Source organism: Ceratotherium simum, chromosome 5, assembly GCF_057802395.1.
Source record: "Ceratotherium simum simum isolate JZ-2026a chromosome 5, ASM5780239v1, whole genome shotgun sequence".
NCBI classification, from domain to species: Eukaryota; Metazoa; Chordata; class Mammalia; order Perissodactyla; family Rhinocerotidae; genus Ceratotherium; species Ceratotherium simum.
The window spans coordinates 46,060,210-46,084,085 of NC_141904.1; the positions used below are offsets into that span (position 1 = coordinate 46,060,210).

The 23,876-nt window shown below is 46.1% G+C and overlaps 1 pseudogene across 1 annotated transcript in view; it reads left to right on the plus strand.

Moving 5' to 3' along the window:
• Positions 1–363: 363 nt before the first annotated feature.
• LOC147917020 (uncharacterized) overlaps positions 364–23,876 on the plus strand; it is a 118,477-nt pseudogene continuing 94,964 nt past the window's right edge. Inside the window, exons 1-2 of the transcript XR_015552205.1 lie at positions 364–583; positions 4,638–4,696. The product of XR_015552205.1 is annotated as an uncharacterized LOC147917020 (transcript). The remainder of the gene's footprint in view (positions 584–4,637; positions 4,697–23,876) is intronic.

Consider the following 23,876-nt stretch of genomic DNA (forward strand, 5'->3'; position numbering starts at 1 on the left):
GCCGGCCGGCCGCAGGGGAACCCTTCTCCGGGTTCAGCAGCCAGGAGCACCCCGAGCTGCGGCTATAGGGGCTGGTAGACTCTCCTGCACCCCGCGTGCTCCCCCGCTTCCCTGTGTCCCCCGGCTTTTCCAGGAGGAAGATGGGGTGCCCAGCGGGGGTGGGGCGCGCCAGGCCGCGGGGCCGGGCTGTCACGTGCCCCCCTCCCCCGCCGCTGCGGCGGGAGTTCCAATCAGAGCGCGCCAGGGGGCTCCTCCTGGGCAGGAACCACCCGGCTCGGCGGCGGAGGGTGGGCCGCCGTCACCTGACCACCCGCCCCCGCCCCCCGCGAGTAAGGGGCGGTGGTAGCGTCTGCTCGGTTACAAATGGCCCCTCCCGCCCCGCTCGCCCGCTCGCTCGGGCTCGGCGCGGACCCGCCCGGGTGCGCTCCTCCCGCCGGCGCCCGGCGTCCCGCCGCCCTGCCCCGAGCCGGCCAGCGGTCCCCGCCACCCCTGAGGGGGCTCCCGGCACCCTGCGCGGAGGCTCGCGGAAGGAGGTCGCAGGGAGAGGCTGCACCGAGGTGGCGCGCGGCTTGCCGACCGGCAGGTGAGTGTGCAGTGAGGGCGTGGGATGCTGCGGGCACAGTGCGGGGGACATGCGGGTTTTCGGAGGCAGACGCGGGTCGGTGCGCTGCGCAGGTTAAGTTTGCAGAGCAAGTCCGAGGTTTCTCTCCATCTCTGCCTCCTCTTGCTGCTCCTGCGGGTTGGGGGCTCCCGCGTAAGCCTTGATTTGGGAGAAGGGCTTCGGGAAATTCTAGTCTTGAGATACTTGACAAAGGTTGAAAAGACACACCAGGTGGAGCGTGTAGCTGCAGCTGATGGGGGTTAGACAGGTGCAGTTGAGTGTGCCTGCGTGTGTGTGGCTTCCAGGCGAGGAGGATGAGCCCGAGAAGAGGCGAAGCCTCTGCGGCGGGTCATTCCGTCCCCAAAAGCCACTTAGATGCTGGAGAGGGAAATTGCGCTGCTCCGAGGTGGGCACTGGGTGTTAAGGCAGCAAACTAGTGATCCCCGCGTTTTTGATATGCCCATGTAGCAGCAGAGCAGGTGGCTCAGTAGAGAGTGTGTGAGGTTTTAAGGTACCCAGAAAATATTCCTTTTACCTCTTAACTTCTTGACAGAAATTTAAAGTGCTGAATCATGCAAAAAAGGCATGGAAAATAATTTGTTTCATTTTCTGGTAAAGTTTTTCAAAGCTAACAATGTCTGCGTTTTTGGATGAATGCTTTCAACTTAAGGTGTAGGCACTAAGTATTTAAAATCGTATTTTGAGATGGTGCCCTTGGCTTTATGGCTATCGGTTGCTCTTCTTTAGGGTGAGTTGTATTCATTCATTATCTCTTACCACCCTCCCCCTTCAAAGAACGAACAAACAAAAATACCAAGATGTGTTTCTTTGGTGTGTCCATGATTGTAAAAGGAGTGGAGGAAACAGTCCTCGGAAATAGAAAACATCCTCCTTTGATGAGTGCAGTGATGGCCAATTTGATTTGTCATGTGCCACTGAAGGGAATGTCAAGCTGATAACACGCAGACTGACTAGAGAGAAAGAGAAACAGGAGTTGCCCATCGAGGAAGAAATAAGCCCTAATCCAATTGTGCTCAGTAAAAGAGCAGAAGGGAAAAGCTTGGAGCCTCCGTCCTCTTTGGTAGAGGTGGAAGGGTGCAGTTTTTGATATAAGTTCTGAGGTCAGACACCATAAAGTAGCATAAAGATGATTTTTTAAAAAATCAGAGTTAGGATTAGTAAATGGGTGTGTCCAAAGACAGCTCTTTGCCGTTTACTCTGGGTTGCACTGTCAGAGCTGCTCAGTGGCCTGCTGACTCATAAGGGAGCCAGCATGGCTTAGCAGGGTTGGATTTTACTTGTAGATTCTAAAGAACTGTACCTGTAGAAAAGAGGGAAAAAAAGAAAAAGCTTCAACCGAGACATCCATAAACAGAGAAGCTCATCTCCTCCTCTCATCTCTTCTTCAGGGAGGTTTTTCCCCAATTCTTTGACTTGGCACTTTCTTTGCAGTACCTGGCATCCATGCTTGTGCACAGAACATTTGGTTTGACATAAAGATTTTAATCTAAATCTTAACATTAGAAATAGTGGCACTCCTAACAACATGATTATTTCAAAGGTTTTTGCGAAGGATACTGAAAAACTGGAATATGAACGATTAATTGAGTTTTCTTTGCAGCACAGACTCCCTTAACATTGCATGCAAGACCAGGGAGCCCCACCCTGTTTTGAGCATCTGCATGAAAGGCCAGAAAGGAATTCGACAGTTGCAGTGGTGCAGGGAGAGGCAGTTTCCAGGCTTGGGTGTTACGTTCATTCAGATAATTACTAAAATTTTGGAGGGTAGGCTTTAATCTGTAGGAAAGTCTTAAAAGCACAGTATTATTCGGTTTCACCTGTCAGCTTGTTCAAATGTCCGTTTAACTTGGAGAGGTCGATTTTGATAGAAAAGGGATGTGAAGTGGGAGCTGCTTCCAAACTTTAAGATCTTGGGGCTAAAAGACGTGATTGGAGGGACAAATTTCAAAGCATATAGTGAAGCCCAAAAGAATTATTTTCGCTCTGGTATTCTTAATAAAATTTCTTTATAAAAGTAAGTTTTTTAGAAAGAAGGGGCTCATCTGCAGGCAATAAACTTGCTTGTGGAATATACAAGCACCTGGCATCTCAGTACAGAGATGCATAATTGGAGCAGGAAACAGATGAATGAGGCTACCTTTTACTTGCCTGGTCCTTCAATCAGAACCCAGTCATGTCATGTCAGATTAGAGGAAGGCCATTTCTGCAACCAGGGAAGGAGATTTCAAATCTTACTGCAAATCTATGGGAAAGAAAATGTTTTGAGCTGCTCTGAAGAAAGAGGCATTACAAATTCACAATTCATTATTATCATAGCCGTGCTTATCCGCATCGTCTACTGCAGACAGTGGGTCTGACCATGAGAGAGAGAGATCACAAGACTTTTTTCTTTCCTTTTAAAGATTTTTTCATTGAGGTAACATTGGTTTATAACTCTTTCTTTTTTTAAAAAACAAAAAAATTTTCAAAGGGGCGCCCACTTGATGTTACCATTCATTTTTTAAGGCCAATAAAGGATTCAAAGAAGAGAGAATGATACTTTTCCCGTGATGGCTAGAGTGAATTGATGCATGTCTAAATCTGGATGTGGTGACCAGTTAGCTGCAGCTCAACATTCCTCCAGTATGAAGTGAGACTCTGGGTGAAAATTTCCTGTCTGTTCCGAACTGATGTACGTTCAAAGCTGCTGAAGACACCTTCTGCTTTTTTCCTTCTTTCTTATACTATCTTTTCCCTCTTTTAAGTCCACAAACCACACCTACAAATCGTGGCACCTAGAAGGCTTTGAGATTTCACCAGGAAATCTCAATTTCACGCAATCAGGTAAATTGTCTGTGATTTCGGGTCATTCCAAAATCAAAATAGATTTTGGCTTCGGCTTCCAGCGTCACGTTGATGGAATGTCTCTAGTGCTTTGCTCGGACACTGGTGCTCTGGCAGCCTGGTTTCAAAGAGGGTCTTTTCCTAAGATTTGCAGTGATTATTTTGTGGAAGTTAGCTCTGCCTGCTTGCATACTTAATTGCAGTGTAAGAAGGTTCCAGAACAGTACCTCCTTGAGTTCCCACAGTAAATATGTACATGGCATTTATGAGGAGCATTCCAGAACACCCACCTCCTGGAGAAGTGAGTGTGCTGGCTGAATAAACACCTGGGCAGCTTTAGCCAGCCAACAAATCTTATTTTTTACCATAGGAGATGGTGTTGATGGACACTGAGCTTTTTTAGGATGCTGCAGAGCCTTGCAGGATGAGGAGGGGCGTCTGATGTCTGACTTCTTTTAGAGTTGGCCTCCAAGCATTTACCTTTTTCCATTGGAGGATGTCAAGTTCTGTGTATTTTGCAAGGAAATGGAAGAAAACACCCTTTGTTAATCCACTTATTACAGGGGGTTGTAATATTAGTAATATCATTGGTTTTAAGTATTTAAAAATTAATATGTTTACGTATTTTGGGGCGTGTGAGTATTGAGTTGGGGCAGTAGGGAGCAGCCTTTGAAAAACCATTTGAAAATTGCTGCTCCTTTAAAATTGTGTGACATTAAATTCTTGCACACGCGTCTCTGCAAAATTAAAGAATGCACTTTGGTGTGCACGTTTGCCACATACACATGCATCCTACACAAACTAGAATTGCTGTTTAGGATTACTCAGTTATTTATTTTGAGGAGATTTGGGGTAGTGGGGAGGGTTTTTATTGTTTCCTGGTGGATGTGGGCTCTGATTCTGCTGTGCTTGGGTATCTTAATACTTAGGACCCTCAAGAAGAGGCAGTGAACAAATACAATAGTTCATATTATAAGTAAAGTATATTTTTTGCAATGTGTCTTTTAGGTTGCCGATTTAAAAGTAGTCATGCTCTAGGTTTTAGAACCAAAAATGTCACGAGAAATAGCTTTTGTCTAGGTGTAGCTCAGGATGCATCTGCTTTGGTCAGATTACTATCCATCTTCTTTGCTACTGGTGGAATTTGGAAACTATTCAGACTGCTAATAATCTAAATATTTTGGTTTTACAGGTGTTCCTGTGATACAGTGGAAGGTGACTCTGCTCTTCTGCCTGAGAGTGGTTCCAAATGTAAGTTCAGCAAACCAAATAATCAAATATTGATAATTCTGGAGCTCTATACAGAACAGTTCTTCCCGTTTTCGTTCCTTCTACTCAGACTCTAGCCTCATAAATAAGAGTCTAGAAGGAGGTATCCCCTTGGGTTGGAGGAGGGATGCCTAACTTAGACCAACATTTGTTCACTGCGCAGCACTGTAATTTCTATGATGGCCATCGTAGCCATTGACTGGCATTCTTCTCTACCCCTCCCCACCACATTATTTTTCTGGTAATAGAACATGAACCTTTTGTGTCTGGGTAATGCTGAACTGACACTTCCCCAGATGTCACATCTTTCTGGGTGGCCCTGCCTCTTCTGATCTTCTCCTGGCTCACGCAGACGGATCCCAGTACGTAGACACATGCAGGCTCAGGAGCAGAGTTCTTTTGTGCCAGATGAAATCCTATGGCTACTCTCGAGCTACCTTTCCTACCACGTACATTAACTAAAATGCTCCTCTAGCTCAGCTGATGAAGGTCTCGCTGTTGGGATCTGGTACACTTCAGTTATAAAATGGAAAGTGTTAAAATATGCAGGAGGCCATTGCTGTTTCACACAAAGATGATAGATGGTGCGGGCTTTCACAGATTTCCTGGGGATGGTCTGTCTTCTCTACTTTATAGATATAGAATACTTCTAACTATGGCTCTTTACGGAGGGAACTGTCTGTTCTCGGGAAGGGACCCAGTGCTGGTTTAGACCCCTCCCTGCTTTGTTACAGACCTCAACATGTAATTTAAGATATTTTTGAAAAATTCTTAGGCATTTAATGCATTTCATCAGTGGTCAGGCTCTAGAAAGCTGATTTTTATTAGGAAAAATGTCTCTCCTACCTTCTCTTGACCTTGCTTTTCTGCCTTCTTGTCTCTGCCCTCTTGCCCAAAACATGGATTTCCGTGTAATTCAGCTCACTAAATATCTCTCCATTTTTGTTTCACTGCAGAGTTTATTGCTAGAGCGGCTAATAGACTTTCAGCACAAATAGTATATTGATCACTTGAAATCTCGTTTGAGCTTGACTGAATATACATAATGGGGTGTCAGTCGGGGAAAAAAATCTCATAATAAATGGCAGGTGACTTATATTCATGAGAAAAAAATGTCTTGGGCAGCACACAAAATATCATGTTTACTGTAGCATGACGGACTGATTTCGCTGGTCTCCATCACATTCATTGAGTGGATATTTAATAGCAAAGGCAAAGTTAGAATACCAAGATCCTGGAGCCTGTCTTTCTTTGTTTATATGGGGAAGCAGTTTTGCACACTCTCTAGAGTATAAACATCTTCTAGAACCTCAGCCAGCAAGAAACATCTTTTCTACCTGAGGAATTCAGAAATTGCAAACAAATCTGTTTAAGTTGGTGTATATTTAAAATCAGCTACTGATTTATGCAGTCCATATTTTTTAAGTTTTTACCATGTGTATCAGTGCATACACTCGCTGTATGCAAATATCGTTTTCAATGTGTATATGGGAGAGGACAGTATATTTAGAGAAAATCCTGCTTTACATAAATTATTTTTAAGAACAGCCGAACAGAGGAGTAGCCATGCGTTAGGAAAGCTAAATCTTTTTTTTTTCTTTTTAAATTTCCCATTGAATTGATAAGTAAAAGAATATCAATTCTAAAGTCTTACACGTAATTCTGTAAAATCTATTTTCCTGATAGAGCAGTAATTATGACGGCAGGTATTTCTGGGAGAGTGATTTTTTTTTTGGTTACTTTCTGTAGCTGACTTATAACTGACTTCGTTGCTACTGGCTGGCTGTGTGGAATCTGGCCACAGAGGGAACATGGGGGTATTATAGTAGCTGTAATCCTGCTTCATCCCAGGACAGTGTGGGGTATACTCTGCTTTCCTAGTCCACTGGGTGGGGTCCAACCCAGCTTCCATCAGGAACTGTCTCTTGTAAGTGGCTCTTTGCTAATCAGGTTTTAATTTTTTTGTGTGTGTGTGAGGAAGATTAGCCCTGAGCTAACATCTGTTGCCAAGCCTCTTTTTGCTTGAGGAAGATTGGCCCTGGGCTAACATCCGTGCCCATCTTCCTCTACTTTACATGTGGGACACCTGCCACAGCATGGCTTGATAAGCGGTGAGTAGGTCTGTGCCCAGGATCTGAACCTGTGAACCCCCAGGCTGCCAAAGCAGAGCGCGCAAACTTAACAACATGCCACAGGGCCAGCCCCTTAATTTGCTATTGTATGGCCAAAAGTAAATAAATAAATCACACTCCAAACAAATGTCTCTTCCAGTTCCTGTACAGTATTCAAGATTTTTAAAAGTTTATTATGGCAGAGTTTTAAATCTCAGGTCATATCTGATAACCAGAAGAATCTACTTCTCATAAAGAGTGTGTAAAATAGGACAAGCGAGGCTATTAAGATATAAAAGACGTGACATTAGGCCGTGATCATGTCTATTTTTACATGGGTTTCAAGAACTTTTACCTGTTTTCATCTACTCCGTTAAAGTGCTTCTGATTTATTTTTTAGAGTTTCTGATTAGCAGTAAGAGAAAATGAAAAATTTGCTGAGAAATATGGGATTACCTGAGAACTAGCCAGTTGCAGAAATTCAACGGTCTGTGATTATAGGAGAGCTACATATTTTAGTAATATCTTTTATAAGTAAAATCTAGTATCTGTCTATTCCCTTATGTATGTATACTTTTTTGTAACAATTAGATACTATTTGTAGTATGTGACTTTTTGCAAAAAGAGGGGCAATCAAATTTGATAATTTAGGCTTGGGGATTTATGCTCTTGAGATTTTAGCAAAAGCTAGCTTATAAGAGAGGTTTATAAGCTAAGTTAAGCTCAGAGAATTCTCTATTTGAATAAACTTCATTGCTTTTAACCTACAGAGAAATGTCTGTCTGCAAATGTCAAAACTGGGACTTCTTGGATGTCATCCATAAAAGGGAAAAATTAAATCCCAGGGCAAAGAACATTGGAAAGCAAAAATTTCCCAGAGAAATTGGAGTCTGAAACCTGCGTTTACAGGCCTTGCTGTTGTCTTAAATTTTGGGTAGTTTTACTAATTTATTTTAATACAGTGAAGGGAGAAAAATGAATAGGAACTAAGTAGAAGTTACATGAACTATTTTCTGATTAAAAGATATTCAAGACTGTGTTGATAATATAAATACCCAGTTTTAATAGATTGCTTTCCTGCAAGTCCTTAACATCTTACAGTGAGAATATTTAAAGACAAATACAGCAAGTTTAAGCACATATCTTTTATAGATCTTGTCGGTAGAACTAAAAACAACATCAGTATACTCACCAGGTTCTTGGTAAAGCTTTTAAATTGGTTTTAAAAAAATCTTTATTCAACACAAATTTCACAAACAAGAGTTGAATTTGCAGCTGTCCCACAGAAATGGACATTATAACTTCTGAGGTTTGATTTTTATATATGCTAAATGAAGATTAGGAAGTAGCTAGAACTCCTGTATTTTTGTTTTCTTGCAACTACTACGTTTTCGGAACCCAAAGAGTGAGAGCTCTCTTCTGTTAGATGCAGCACACTTAAGTTATATTCCTTTAATAGAAGAACAGCAGTGGGACTGCTTTTCCTTCCCACAATGATTTAAATAATAACTAGGTTGATGAAATAGATTAAGGATAATATGCTTTTTAAAAATTGGTGTTTTTTTCTCTTTAATAAAAAAAACACTCAGGCAAAGTAAAGAAAAATTGCAATGTGCTAATTCAATTATCAGTGAAGTAGTAATTTGTCAAGTAGAGCTTTACACTTAATAAAAAATTTATTTTCAGGGCTGGCCCCGTGGCATAGCAGTTAAGTGCGCGTGCTCTGCTGCTGGCGGTCCCGGTTCGGGTCCCGGGCGCGACCGATGCACCGCTTGTCCGGCCACGCTGTGGCGGCGTCCCATATAAAGTGGAGGAAGATGGGCACGGATATTAGCCCAGGGCCAGTCTTCCTCAGCAAAAAGAGGAGGATTGGCATGGATGTTAGCTCAGGGCTGATCTTCCTCACAACAACAACAAAAAAATTATTTTCAGTTTTCACTGCTCGGGCTAAGAGAAAACCAACAGACAATTTGCTTAGGGCATGTAACTAATGGGCATTACGTAAGTCAGTTTCACTAGGAGAAACACTGTAACGCAGAGGAAACCTTTATTAACCCCCATGTGCCTCTTTTTTTTTTTTTTGTGAGGAAGATCAGCCTTGTGCTAACATCTGCCAATCCTCCTCTTTTTTTGCTGAGGAACACTGGCTCTGGGCTAACATCCGTGCCCATCTTCCTCCACTTTATATGGGACGCCGCCACAGCATGGCTTGCCAAGTGGTGTGTTGGTGCACGCCTGGGATCCGAACCTGCGAACCCCAGGCCGTCACAGCGGAGCGCAAGCACTTAACTGCTTGCGCCACGGGGCGGCCCCCCCATGTGCCTCGTAAGAATTCCTATCCCCCATATAAGAGGGGAATAGTCATCAGCCGATGACTTCTTATACTTATTGATATATTAATAATAGGTATACATTATGTAAGCATATAATATACTTATTACAAGTATATCGTTATATTATACTTATTAATAGTTAAATGTATATACCATTTCAAATGAGCCTAAACCATTCCAGTTTAATTTGAAAACTGATACTGAGAAATAGACATGACCAATTGTCCTATAACATTAAAGAAAACAGGCTTGACTGTTTGTCCAGCTCAGTTTTTGTTTGAGATACATGCCGTGGCAAAAGTTATTTTCTCACTGGTACGTTGATCCACCCTGGTTATGTAGGAATTTGGTGAAAGAGTAATTCGAGGTGGGTTTTTTGGTTTGTTTTGTTTTGAGGAGTGTGTGTGTGTATGGGGGGTGCGCTTTGAGGAATCAGTTCCAATTTTAAAAATAAAAAAATCTAGTGAAACCAGTTAATCCCACTTTCAGGTTAAATTTCTTCCTCTCGCTGTGGCCCTGGCCCCCTTCAGACTGTGCTCCAGTCACACTGACAAGTGTAGACAAGCAAACCCATTGTCTGACAGACTTGATTTTGTCTCCGCCAAGCAGAGGGGGTGGCCAGTCTGTGAATTCTGTCCCCAAACCAAGAATTTGAAAACCCAGTGTCATATCCAATGTTCGTCTCCAGCGAGGTGGCCACACCCTCTTTAGAATCGTCGTGTTGCCGTGCTTTTATACTCCTGCAAACACCTATCCCTTTTCATGAGTTCTTCAAAATCAGTTTTCTTTCATGTTAGAAATAAAAGATAAGCATTCAAGATAAGACTTAAAAATATGAAATCTACTATAGACCCACGTTGTCAGGCTCTTCCACTCGCGTATAATTTCTGGAAGTAGTTTGGGGGCATGAGTTTTCAGCCTGGACAAAGCTCTCTAACTCAGCCTTGGTAAACGCTCCTTAGGAGATGGATCTTAGCCGGGTATTGGTGGAGCTGAGATGCTAGGTGCGGACAGACAGACAGGCACTCTCTAACGCAAAGACTTAAACTGGCAGTTAAATAAAAAACAAAACAGCGCAGAGTGAACGTTTAAAGAGATGAGAACTGCTGCTGTTTCTTTGAAGATGTTAGTAAATGCAGGAAAATCAGCCAAATTCCAGGGTTTTCTTCTCTTTTTGTTTCTTTTGTCATAGCCTAGGGATGCTGCTGCTGGTGGCCATGATGACTAAACATTCTTCATTTTTCTAGATCTAAACGTGAGGCCGATGGGGTTCCATATAGAGCCTATTTCTTGAGCGGCATTGTCCAATGGAACTTTCTGGGATGACGGAAATGCTCTAAATCGGTACTGTCCAATGCAGAGCCACTCGCCACATGTAGCTACTGAGCACTTGAAGTGTGGCTAGTGTGACTGAGAAACTGAATTTTAAGAATCTTATTTAATTTCACTTAAAATTTAAGAAGCCACATGTAGTTAGTAGCTATGTGTTGGACAGCGTTGCCTCAGAGAATCGGGATGTGAGTCAGGGTTGCTGTGAAGTCCGCTTTGTGGACGACGTGAGATGAGGGCCATGCACACCCCAGGCACTGGAGACTGGTCAGTGCTGGCCACTGAAGTTTCTTAGCCCGGTGGGCCCTGCACAGCTGCCTTGCAAATTGTGCTTGTTGCATTCTGGTTTTTACATTTTTAAATAGAATTGAATCCTCACAATCGAGGCACAGTGCATGATATTGTTACTGCTCTTTTTTTTAAAAATTTTATGGTGGTAAGAATGCTTAAAATGAGATCTACCCTCTTAACAGATTTTTAAGTGTACAATACAGTATTGTCTATAGGCACAATGTCATACAGCAGACTCTAGAACGTATTCATCTTGCATAACTGAAATTTTATACCCGTTGATTAACAACTCCCTGTTTCCCCTCCGCCAGCGCCTGGCAATCACCATTCTATTCTTTGCTTCCATGAGTCTGACTATTGTTGCTGCTCCGAGACCCAGTCCCCAACTGGGCAGTCTTGGTCGTCCCAGAACCTCTCTGGGTCCTGGCTAGTTTGTTTGGCTTTGAGTGTATGTCTGAGGTGCTCTCAGAGAGAATTCTGGCTTTGGGATAAGGGGTTTAGGGACAAAAGTCTGGATTTGCCCTTCCAGAAGGTACTTCCACCACTTCTTCCTTCTTTGTTGTCACCACACCCTGTCATACATGATTAGGGCTTCACCATCTGATTTACATTCGACCCCTGTGTCTGAAAGGGTTTTACCTTGAATGTGCTTAAAAATAAGTACTGACCCCCTCAGTCAAGGCAAGACCCATTAAGAAGTTGTGACAACTCTTTCTTCCCACAGACACAGGCTTCTTACTATAACCAACTAGAGCTTTCCCATAAATATGGAGGGTCTTCTGACTAAATTGACTGTGACATTTTCAGAGCCTGTTCCCGGACACAAGTCCTTGGACGAGTGGGCTTATTCCTGGTGCAGCTTGGTTTCTTTAGCTCCCTCCATCCTAAGACTTGACAAACAGGTGCGTGAGGAGGGAAAGAGGGTAAAGAATGCCTTGTAGCTGTGACTATCTGCTTTGTGCCTGCCAGGGTGACCCCTTGCTGCCCAGCAGGCACAGGAGGCTTCGATCTGAGTGGGGAGAGACAGACTGAGCATGGCGGGCACAGATGGGTGAGGCAGTGCTGCCTCAGGAAGCTCACAGCCTACATCCCACCCTTTCCTGATGGACCTGAGATTCTCCAAACTGGCCCTGCCTCAGAATCACCTAGGAGAAGCTTTAGGAAAAAAATATTAATAAGCCAATTCCTGGGCCCCACCTCTTCTTTGTAGACTTAAAACATTTCTTTCAGTTCTCTAGACCCTGTCCTCACGGAACATGCTGATGCCACAGTCCCACGCAGACTGAATCAGAGTCTCTGGGGGCGGGGCCTGGACACTGACGGATTTACAGTCCCCCCAGGCACTTCTGATGCAGCCTGCATCTGGCTGTATTGACAGAGGAGTTTTAGGATGTGCAATGAGAGTTCTGGCTGGAATATCCACCCCACTCAGCTTATACTCACTTGTTGGGCACCTGCTATGAGTCAGGCCCTCCTCGGCATGATGCTGCGTTTTGGCGTCCTTGGCCTCAACCCTTTCTGCCTCCTTTGCAGTCTCATCACTTCTGCTCCACCCACTGAGCAAATGACACCTAGGCCTGTGTCTCAGCAGTGACTTTTCCAGACCCAGCTTTCCAGCATAGGTGAACCTGGGCCAGTCCCCTTCCCTGTGTCGCCCAGCTCCCTGGGAATCGGGCTCTAACCCTCAGCTGCTCCTTCCGCAGTCCAGCGTGGTCCCTGAGTCCTGCCGCCTCCACTGCCGTGGTCCCCTGCAATGCCATTTCTCTAGTCACTCTGATGTCAACCTAGTTCAGGCCTGCACCGTCTCATGCCCGGGGTGATTAAAAACACTCTGAGTTGGTCTCTGCCTCCCTGGGTCACTCCTCTTTTCAGTCATCCTTCCCCACCTGCTAAAACGTGGGTCAGTTCACATAACTCGCGCCACTGAAAGCTCAAAAGGGCTTCTTGTGAGGATAGGACCATCCACTTCTCCGTCACCTGCCGAGCCCTGCCTTCATGGCCCCCTGCCACATGGGGCTGCTCGCTGGGCTCTCCATGCCCTGCAGCCCAGGCCTTGGTGCGTGGCCCAGCTACTCTTCTGCCTTCCTCCTCTGCATTTGCTGATCTGTATCTCCCTCTGGTTCACAGGTCACCCACAAGCCTCCTCCGATGCTTTTGGCCAAATCCCTCATTCCAAAGGCCCCACACCTTCTTTTGCACCCGTGGTCCTTGGCTCTCTTTTCCTCATCTGCCCTGGCTCATATGCAAGTGCTCATAAGCCCCCCAACTCCATCCTGCAGGCAGGAGCCACAGTCAGTCCCTGCCTTCCCCTTAGCTCCCAGGACAGGGCTTTTGTAAAGGCTCTCCTGGCATCACACGCTCCCACCAACATGCCTATGGCACTGTTTTTAAATGCCCTTGACTGGATGATCTTGGCAGTAACCCAAACCTTTGGTTTTCCCCTGGGTGTGGATATGCTGGGACTTCATCTTGGGCTCCCCAGCCTGCAGCTTCTGCTCCTCTCACTGCCCCCACCCAACACACACACAAGGATGCACACGCACACACTCATGCATCGGCCTCCCCCTGGTGAACTCTATTCCTTCCTGCTGTCACCTCCTCCCTCCTCCTTCCCTCCCCCATCAAAGCTGCTCACCCATACCTGCATTCTCAGAGCAGCTTCCCATCATTTTGGTGGTACTTTTGGAAAACACTTTCCTCTACCTCCTTCTTCTTTGAAGGAACGAGAATTTTGAGACACAGCTGGTGGGTTTTGTAGTGTAGGAGGAAGGACACCAGGAACCCTCCCACTGTTGCCCTCCCCTGGCTCCCCCAATCTCCAGCTCAGCCAGCCTGCCTGAACAAGTTGTGACGCACAGTCCAACTAGCATAGCATCTCTGTTTTGGGCCATTCCTGGCTGTACCTGGTGAGCCTCCTTCTTGGGCTGCTACTTCAAGGGTAGCCTCAAAGGACTGAGACAGACCCTCAAAGCCATCCCCCTTCCTTCCTGGGAGATCCCTCAGGGGAAGTGGGGATGGCCAGGCCCCTGCTCTGGACAAGTGCATGGAGGTGAAGGGCGCTGGCTCCACCCTCCCGTTCCCATGGGGAGGAGGGCTGGAAGCACAGCACAAGAGGGGGAAACACTGGGAGGGAGTTCATCCGGGGTGCTGAGGGCCTCATCCACCCGGGTGGAGTTGGAGAAGCTTCCAGAGCTCAATCGTGGTGAAGGAGGAGGAGGAAGAAGGCATGAGAGGCTGACGGACCCCTTTGTGGACATGTGCAGAGGCCTGAGGGAGTGCGAGAAGGCAGGGCTTATTAGAGGAACCGCAAGTATGTCAAGTATTTTAGTGTGGGGTAGAAATGGAGGTGGGAGAGGCAGAGGCCAGAGCATGGTCCTTGGGCCTGCCTTGCCCTGCACAGACTCTTAGATTCTGTCATCAGGCCGGAGAGGAGCAGCCGATTGGCAGGGTCCTGCAGAGCCCCAGGGGCCGTCATCGTCCACTCTTCATTCTACTTCTGTCTGGGAACTTTCTCCTTTTGGTGCCACCACACTGATGCTCCAGGCCAGCTGGGCCAGGGCATGGCTCCCCCTTGGCTGTGTCATCGCCCCCCCACACCTGAGCCACACCACACACCACGTGGAGAGCCTTTGCTGTAGTGCCTGTAGTCGGGTGAGGGGACTGCCGGGGCTCACCTCCAGGGGCCAGGGTTGGCACTTTCTCTGCCTTCTGTAGATAGTAGTTGACACACTGATAGCCTCACGTGGGAAAGGAGAACTAATCTCAGAGGGGTAACAGCCACAAAGCCCCAATGGACTGTGGCCCTGAAGATGGCTGTAGCACATTCCAAACTTGTCTTTCAGCCAAAAGGCCCTGTGGCAACTTTTGAGGGAAAGAGCATGGCCAGTCTCCCTGGCCCCACTCAGGTTTCCTCCCTATCACAGCCCCATCCACCAGGAGCATGTCAGGCTCTGGACTGTGGCATACCAGCTTCCCAGGCCCTGTCCCTTGGCCCCCGCCATGGGCCCTACAGCCGGAAAGGATGCGGACGACTCTGGGTGGCTCCCTGGGAGCACCTCCCCACCAACATGGCCAGCGCCTTCTCCACTCTGCTGTCAATCTCTCAGCTGACAATTATGCCACTGAAAAAGGACAATTCATAAGAAGCCTACACAGAAGTCTTCTAGAAGTTCTTTTATTGGGCAAGAATGACCCAGTCCACATTAGCAGCATTTATATCTTTATTTATAGGAGTTACTGTACTTGAGAATGGTCAAGCGGCATTGCTTTAAGAAGGGTGTTCGATCATTCAATTTAAAGCACTTTGAGAGGGTTCCTTGTCCCAAGCAGCATGGTGGCCTGGGCCAACAGCCGAGATTTGACCCGAGTTTGGTGAGTGGGTAGCGGAGTACACACTGACACAGACGGCAGGGTCGTGCTGGCAGAGCCTTTGTCATGGAGTCTGTGGGTTAGGGGAGGCGGGGAAGCTGCCTCATGGATGCAGGCTTGTGACAGGCCCAGCCTGGCCGAGGAGCCCTCTGCAGAATGACACAGCAGCCCATGTGGGCAGCGGGGAGCCGTTCTCGCAGACTCACACAAATGCGAGAGAAGCCTGCATTCATTATTGATTTAAGGTTACAAGATTGGAAACTAGAGCGCCATGTGGGAAGGATGGTGGCGATTTGTAACCCCGGTTGTTGGCATGAATGTTGCATCAAATGTGGGAGATCCCACAGACACCCTCTGAAATTTTCACAGGTAGGTTGGCCTGAAGGAGCTGTCTTAAAGGAGACCTGGTGTCGTTTTAGAGATAGTCCAACATGCAGGAGGATCCAGAGTACTCGAGAACCCCTCCCCTGGTCCCATCTACCCCTCAACCCTGCCCCCACCACCAAGTGGGGCCACCTCTTCCCGGCCTCCCAGGTTTGCAGTACCTGCTCTGCCCAGAGGGGCCAGTGGGCAGTGGGGGGTGGTCAGGGTCTGGGGTTCCATTCAGTCCAGGATCATGCCCCACAGTTGGCTCAAGCTCTAGGGACATCATTTGAACTGGGAATGTCCAGGTGTGTGCTCTCCACCCCTCAGGGCTGGACCTGAATTGGCCACCTGGTCCCCAAGCAGCATGATCCAGGAACTAAAAGGATTTGCCGGCCTCCCCACCCGCACCATTTATAATTACTGCCGCGATGAACTCTCTTTGTATTGTTTCCTCAGCACTTGACGTGGATATTTTCATTTTATCTTCATAACCACCCAGGTAGCAGGTACTGGTATCACCATTTTGCAAATGAAGAAATTGCCCAGAGACGGCAGGCCAATGGCTCAAGCTTACACAGCTAGAAAGGGTGGAGGCTGGCCATGCTGCCATCCTGACTCTCTGAGGCCTGGATGCTGAGCTGCCTCAGTCCAGGCTTCTGGGCCTGGCTCACCACCTTCCCCAGGTGTTTCTGAATCGTGAGCCGCAAAGGCGAAATCGTGGAAGGTGAAAAAGAACGAACGACTTAGAAGCTGCCATGTGCTCCAGGGGCCTCACTTCCCAGCCTCCTCCTCCAGGCTGGGCCTGGAGGTCTCTGTCATCCATCCATGTGGCTCCCCAGGGCCCACTTTCCCTTGCCTCCATACACATCAGTGAGTCATTTCCTCAACTTTTTCTTTTTAGGGTTGTATTCCTGTTAGAAGAAAAAGTTTCCTTCACGATGACTTACGCCCGCCTCTGCAGATCATTTGTTGAAGTGTTCCAAAGACTTTCGGAACTATTTTTTTGTTTGAATATTAGATTTTTATCTCTGCAAAATGTATAACCGTATGCTATCAACTCTGGTTATTGGCTTCAGTGGAGTATCCACCCTGAATGTTTTATCCCAGATAATAATCAAACGTCTGTCTCAGGGAACCTAAACCTTAGCTGGAGAACTGCTGGGAGAACGGGGAGTGGGTTCATGCTCTGGGGTATGCAGTGCCTGTCATCCCTGATTCCCCTGTGTACACAGGTTAGCAAGAAGGAAACCAAGGCAGACAGGCACAGGCTTCAGGGGTTGGGGAGAAGAAAGGCAGGATGGGTGGCTGAAACCCTCAACACAGGGCTGAGGCCCTGAGCCTGTTTATGGGAGTGATGGAGCACAGGCTTGGCTTTGGACAGCCTACCTTCACATCCTGGCTATGCCACTTGCTCGCTGCTGTGTGCCTTTGAGCAAGTTACTTAACCTCTCTGTGCATCAGTTTCTGAATCTGTAAAATAATGGTACTACCTCAAAGGGTGGTTGCAAGGCCCAATAAGTGCATGCGTGTAGCACCCTGAGAAACGTGCGTGGCACATAGTGGGTGCTCTGTGTTGTTAGCAGCAAGAAAAGACTGGTTTCTGGAAGGGGCCGAACGAGTGGCTGGGGATGTTTTCCCTCCAATGAACAACAGTAGTAATTCCCTGTTTTGTATAGGCAGAGACGACTGACAGCTCTAGTGAGGCGCCCACCTAAAATCAGAAGTGGTCCCGCCAGCCACATCACAGGATTCAGGGAGATTATGTGATTTATTGTTTATTTAATTTATTTCTGCCATGCTGAGTTCTACGCAGGGTCTGAGCTGTCTTCCGTCTGCTTTCTCTCCATGTGTTGTTGCTTCTTGGTGAATGAGATTAGGTCAGGAATTGGCCCCAGTTCTGGAGACTGACTGGCCCTGTCAGAGCAACTCCATTCTTTGTGTGTTTGTCTGCGCTTGATTCATTGTTTTTGCCCTTGACTCCCTATGCCAGGGGCAGGGGAGGGGGGCGTCTACCTGCCATTGTGTACATCTCTGTATTTTTGAAAGGCACCTGCTAACAGGACTCTTGCCCTATTTAAGAAAGCTCCTCTTATGATCCCAAGTTAAGGCCTCATCCACTGGTCAGTCCTCTGTAGGCTGGCCGGGTACCTGGGGGCCAAGCCAGGTTTCTCCCAGGCACTTCCTCCACCTCCAAATACCATGCACCAAGCAGACATCACATGGTGGCCCAAAAGTTCGGGCCATTATGTACGATACAGGGTGTGGTTCAGGGACCCCACTCAACCCTTCCTGCCTCAGATGGTCCCTTGTGGGACATTCTTAGCCTCATGGCCAGGATGTGGGTGCATTTCAGGGGACCAAAAATCTCCCCTCTAGTTGCCAGGCACCAGAAACCCCAGCAAGCCAACCACACAAGCCCCAACGCTGCTGTTATCCCTGGCACCTTCATCTCCCTCACACCCACATCCACCCCATCTCAGAGTCGCCAACCAAGCAGAGGCCACCACCTCCCTCCTTGGGCCCCCACCCTGGCCTCCATCTGGTCCACCTGCATCTATCTACCTGTCTCCAGCCTCTGCTCCCTGTCTCCAGCCACACAGCATCCAGGGTGGTCTTTACAAAGACAAATCTGATCACTTTATGCTTCCCATTCCCCTCCCCCCTGCCATGAGTTCTAGCTTGTCCTGTGTTTCTTCATAACACTCAGCAGTTTCAGTTGTATACTTGGGGGTTCTGCTTTGTTCCTCTTGCCCTTTAGCTGGTAAGGGCCGTGAGGCCAGGACTGTGTCTGTGTTGCTGACCTCTGTATCCCAGCACCTCACGTGGCCTTACAGTTGTTGCACAGAGGTGGATGGAGAAAGAGAAGTCTGAGAGAGTCTAAAAACAGAGATGTCTGGGGACCCATCTAAGAAGCCAGGAGGACCTACGGGAGGTAACAGGGCTGGTGCAGGCAACTGGAGAAAGAAGCCCTCTGCATCCTGCCCACCTGCCACTCCTGCCTCTGAAAGCCGGCCAGGGGCTCCCCAGGCTGTGTGCTGCACATGCTCATGGGGGCTGGGAGGAGAGGTTCTCCTCTCACCGGGAGAAAGATGGTGACTGTAGCCTAGCTCCTGGTGAGTGAAATACTGGGTAGCTTAGAGAGGATTAACAAAGATTTGTTGAGTACCTTTGGTGCCAGGTTTCTCACACATTATCTCAGTTCATCTCTACCAAAACTTCGTGTGTTGGGTTGTACCCTTTCCATTTAACTCACAAGGAAATTGAGGCTCAGAGAAGCTGGATGCTGCCTCTCCTCTCCACTCCTGGTCTGTCAGCCACGACTGGGCTGAACAAATCTATTGGAAAGAAGTCAAACCCTACCTGAACTAATATGACCCAATCACTTTATCTCCAGGCCACAGCCAAGATGAGATCCCACAATGAGGCAGGTTCAGATATGATGATGGTCTGTTAAACCAAGTGGACGGTTTTTACCTAAAGAATCTGAGGAGGTCTGGATCTGTCCAGGAGAGCGTTGCTCAGTTTGGGCAGTGTCTTACTGGGGTAACCACTCACTCGTCTGGAGCTCTTGAGGTCTGATGACAAGGTCAGGTGTTGTCAGTCTCCAGGTGGAGCACTGACCGTGTCGAGAGAACAGACAGCAGTGGAGGTGGGAGGAAAAGCAGGTTCAAATCTCCCCCTAGGAGCACGGCCCTGCCTATGCTTGCATCAGCAGCTGAGGGCTTTGAGATGAGAGCCCAACAGATGACGACAAATGGCTAACACGGAGTTTTTGTTGTGGCAGACCAAAGAACTCAGAAAACAACAATTAGAGGTGGTTCCTGACCTTTTCCTCGGCCTGAGACCGATCGAACCCTCGTGTCTCAACTGTTGCTCCTGAGCGGGCCCCGGTTCTAGATGCTGGCATTGGTCAGACTGACTTGAGCTCCCTTCTCTGCGCACAAACAGAATCCCAGGGGGAGGGGGGCATCTCCCAGGGGTCACCTTTGCCTGCACTTACGTAAAAGAGTCTCAAATTGAGTCTCAAGCTGCAGCACCCCTCGTGCTGACAGTGCCAGCCCAAGCAGGGAATGGTGGTGCTTTTAGGGTGAGGGTGAATGGGGATTAGGGTTGAAAGCTGGTGGAGAGTAACAAGAGGCCCTACAGAGGTCCCAGCCTTGCTTTCCAAAAGGAGCCACAGAACAATCTCACCTTGATGTTAGCTGGACATGCAGAGCTTCAGACTCGTGAGGGAGAACACCCTGAAATCAGTAGACATAATCCTGGACTGGGACATTAGCTTGCTGTGTCACCTCCTTCCTGTCACTTTGCCTCTTCTGCAAAATAGAACTGCCACCTACCTTCACAGGCTGTAGTGCTGCAATGTTAAGTTTGTATAAATGCAAACTACTTTCAGTTCTACTGTATTTTCCACTCAAACACTGATAGTTTAATGGCTTAAGCCACCCTGACCCTGTAACTCTATAGGGTAGTGTTGGTTTTAATAATTACTATCTTGTGATTCCTCATGAGCCACTCACAGCACACTCGTGGTCCAACTGGACCACCTCCATTAAAACCTGAGGATCACGCACAGCCAATAATGATTAGCGACAAGGAAAGGAGCATCCAAGGGAATCTAGACCAGGAGGAAAGTACAGGGTGTTGGCTGTAAGATGTGCTGCCCCAAGGGGTCCACACTCCTCCAGGGATGCCCCCATTGACAGTCACCAGCCTCCCCCATGTAGTCGACGACCCCGGCTCTCCATCCAGACATAACTTGGCCATAAAGGGAATTAACTGGCTCTTCTCCAGGCTGTGGTGGTCCTGCCTTCGTCCATTTGTTGTAGGGGTATGGATCAATGCTTCAATAACTTTATATCCAGTACTGGTGGATGAAAAATAAAGAGTGGGACTCTAGCTCAGGGACCATTAACAAGCCCCAAGAAGGAAGATGGAGCTTATCTTGCAATCAGGTGAATAAAACAGTGATTTTGATCTGAGTACAGCCCGATGCAGTTGAGACAAAAAGCTTAAAATGTTGAAACAGCTGCAAATCTTATGAACAATGGAAATGTCCCCAACATCCTAAGAGGTTTTTTTTTTTTGATTCTAATCACTACAGTAAACATTTCTCTATAGAAGATAAAATATTCTAAATTTGAACACTATAGTCTATAGTCTGTGTGATGGCTATGAGTATTGTGAGAATTTTATTTCCCCTTAGAATTGGGGGGGTATTCCTCTATATTCCACTTAAAATTGTTTTTCAGTACCAAAGAGGAAATTTTTTATGATTAATATGTTTTTCCAATGAATAATAATTTAACATAAATGATTCTAATTTTTCCTATAAAACAATTTGTTAACATGAGATGTGGTGAGGTTTTCTTTCCTCCTACCGAGATGGATTTTTCTCTATTTTAAACGACATCACAAGACAGTTGGGCAGTGGTTTTTATACTGGAAATAGGGATGACCCCATCCTCCCACCTGGTTAATTTTATACCCTCTTCAAAATTCTATTAATTCTTCTATTAATACTTTGTTCTGTGGAATACTTGATGTGCTTCTGTGGTGTCTAATAAGAAACTTGATAATAGACTTTAGCAAACCCATACTAGTTACTTTCTAAATAATGAATTTATTGAGCCCCTTCTCTTGAACATAGAAGCATAATATGGATGCAAATCTTTCAAGATAGAAATTTGATGAATATATTACAAATCCCATCTGAAATCAAAGGAAGTAGTTTGGTTAATGTTGAATGCAGGAATAAAATTCCATCGCTTCTCAAGCTCAAGTTAGAATGCTAGTTGCCCGAAAGAGAGGGATATTTAAAAAGGAAGATTAGTTTTTATAACTCGGCAAGCTAATCAACCACAACAGATTTTGAATTCCAGTCCTGACTATGAAGCAAGAGACAGAATCCTCCAATGTACTATTAAGAGGTGGCTGTATATGTGGAGAATGCAAATTGATTTTAATGTTAGAATAAATACAGCATAAATTTGAAATGCCAATCAAAAATGCATATATTGTCTCCCCTAACCTATTATATATTTGTGGGATGAGCCCTGCCATTGCGCCTTCTGAAGGGTGTAGGTGAACGAGCAGTGGTGATGTGTGTGCCAGGCTCACACGTTCACATTCGCGACAGATCCTCGCTGGCAGCCATGTTCATCTGTGAGTGGTGAAAAATAAAGGAATCTGAAGGTGATCCATCCCATCTTGGGCCTGATAAATTAAAAATTTGCATTGATGTGACAATAGTTTTATAGTCCTAAGAAAGCAAAAAAGAAAGTGGAAAGCATTTAAATTAAGTGTGGCTTCTATCAAAGCTTTTAGAAATAGACAAGTATAAGTGATATTGATTGATTTAAATTGATTATTTTTATTTATCTTTTTTTCTGTGGAGTCAAGGTAGTGACGCAAAGCTTTGAGGTAGTAAGCTGACAGAGTGCTAGTGGCTTTCTGTTTTTATAAAACCCCAAGCAAATTAGAACATAAACGTTGCCTGAACATTTTCTGTTTTCAGGAGACCTGCATGAAAAAACAGCATCGTAAGTGGGAACAATGAAGCAATCTGCTTTGTCTGCATATAGGGACTGGGAGCGGACGCTCCGGCTATAAAATACCGACAATCTCAGCATGCCTCCTTTTCCCCATTTCACAAAATTAATTTTAAGAACAGTGTCTTCTAGGTGCTCAATGTTTGTGTGTTTCTATACCACACGTATGCTCTTCTCACCTGATTTTCTTAAACTGGCCATTACTTTCCTGGGAATGAAGGAGGAAAATGGTGTGGTCCTGGGTATTTATTTCATGACACTGCCCACAAGGGCGCTCTGGCCTGTAGGCTGGATGCCAGCCACCAGCCCATCATTTCTCAGTGAAAAGAACCTTTCAGCTCGGTTACCTCCTGGAGAGAGCTGATTTTCCAGCAGTCAGGCTTGATCTGGGTAAATAATTAGAGAGCTGGAGAGCGAAGACATCACCCTAGTGCTGTCTGTGATTCTGCTAATACAGCCAGACCCTGTGATTCCATCGCTGCTACAATCTTACCGCTGCCTTTCTCTAAAGCTACAGAGAGAGAGAGAGAGAGAGAGAGAGAGGAGGGAGGGAGGGAGAAACAGCAACAAAGCCAGTTGCTTGCATTTGTCTTGAAAGAATTAATGACATTTTTCATTCTTTTGGTGAAACCAAGAAAACAACTGCAGCTCTTTCTCTGCATATAAGAAGGTGAATCTCAATATACCTCCCTCTCCCCACCACCCTCACCTACCAGGACATACATGCCCAGCACAACTACTTCAGCATATTGATTTATTTTTAAAACTGTATTACCCCTAGTTTACAGGAATTTGCAGGTCTCTGCATTGTGCGGGCAGATCACGTTTCTCATAAAGCCAACCTTGAAGGGGTTAATAGCGTGTGGTTGAACTTTTGCAGCTGCTCATTAAAAGTCAATTTAAAAAACAAGAAACACTGGCCGTTGTAAAGTATATGGGTCTCTCTACCAATATCCAATATTCTAAAACTTTATCACATTTTATCCTGTCCTCCTGTGTGGTGCCCATGGATGGAGAAGAGCAAATGAGTAAGGAATGGGAAAGACAATTCCAAGGTTCTAGTGAAATTCCCAGCTTTTCTCTCCCTTGTGTCTTCAGTTGCAACAACTATAGTTATTGTACCGTTAATTCTCATTGATTGAGAATCATGATAAGAAGGCCAATCTGATTTATTGAAAGATAGTAATTGTACTAATGGAGCTTTATTATTTCTGAAAAAGATATGTAGTTATGAATGAATACTAAGAAATAGAAAGAGGTAATTTAATTAAAATAATTAAAAATTCACAACAGGCATGTTTAACAGGATTATATGTTAACTACAAAGGTCCCTTAACAAACAATTTCTGGACCAAGAACTGGAAGACACATTAAAGAAACAAAGGCCGTTAGTTTAGGTGGCCTCGCGGAACAAGTGTGGAAGACCCTGAATATAAGAAAGTAGGAAGTCAACTCTTCCCCGACCCAGGGCCCACCTCCACAGATTGATTTATGGCAGATTTCAAAATCAGTGAGTTCTTAGCTGAGTTGAACTCCATACTTTTCCAGCAAATGCTAGCTGAATTTGTATCATGGGTTGCTTCAGTCACCAACATGGCAGGCCTTGCTGGGTATTTGGTGTCTGACAAACCAAGATGGTCTGGCCCATCTAGGGGGTTAAGTAACCCAGCCAAGGGGCACTGCCCAGCTGCACTTTGTATTTCTCCTGCTCAAGTGCATTCAGACCAAAGTCTCAAAGAGTTGTTTGTTTGTTTGTTTTTTAATTTTTCACTCATTTAGTAAAATAGTTTGTCTTGGAACTAAAAGCATCAAT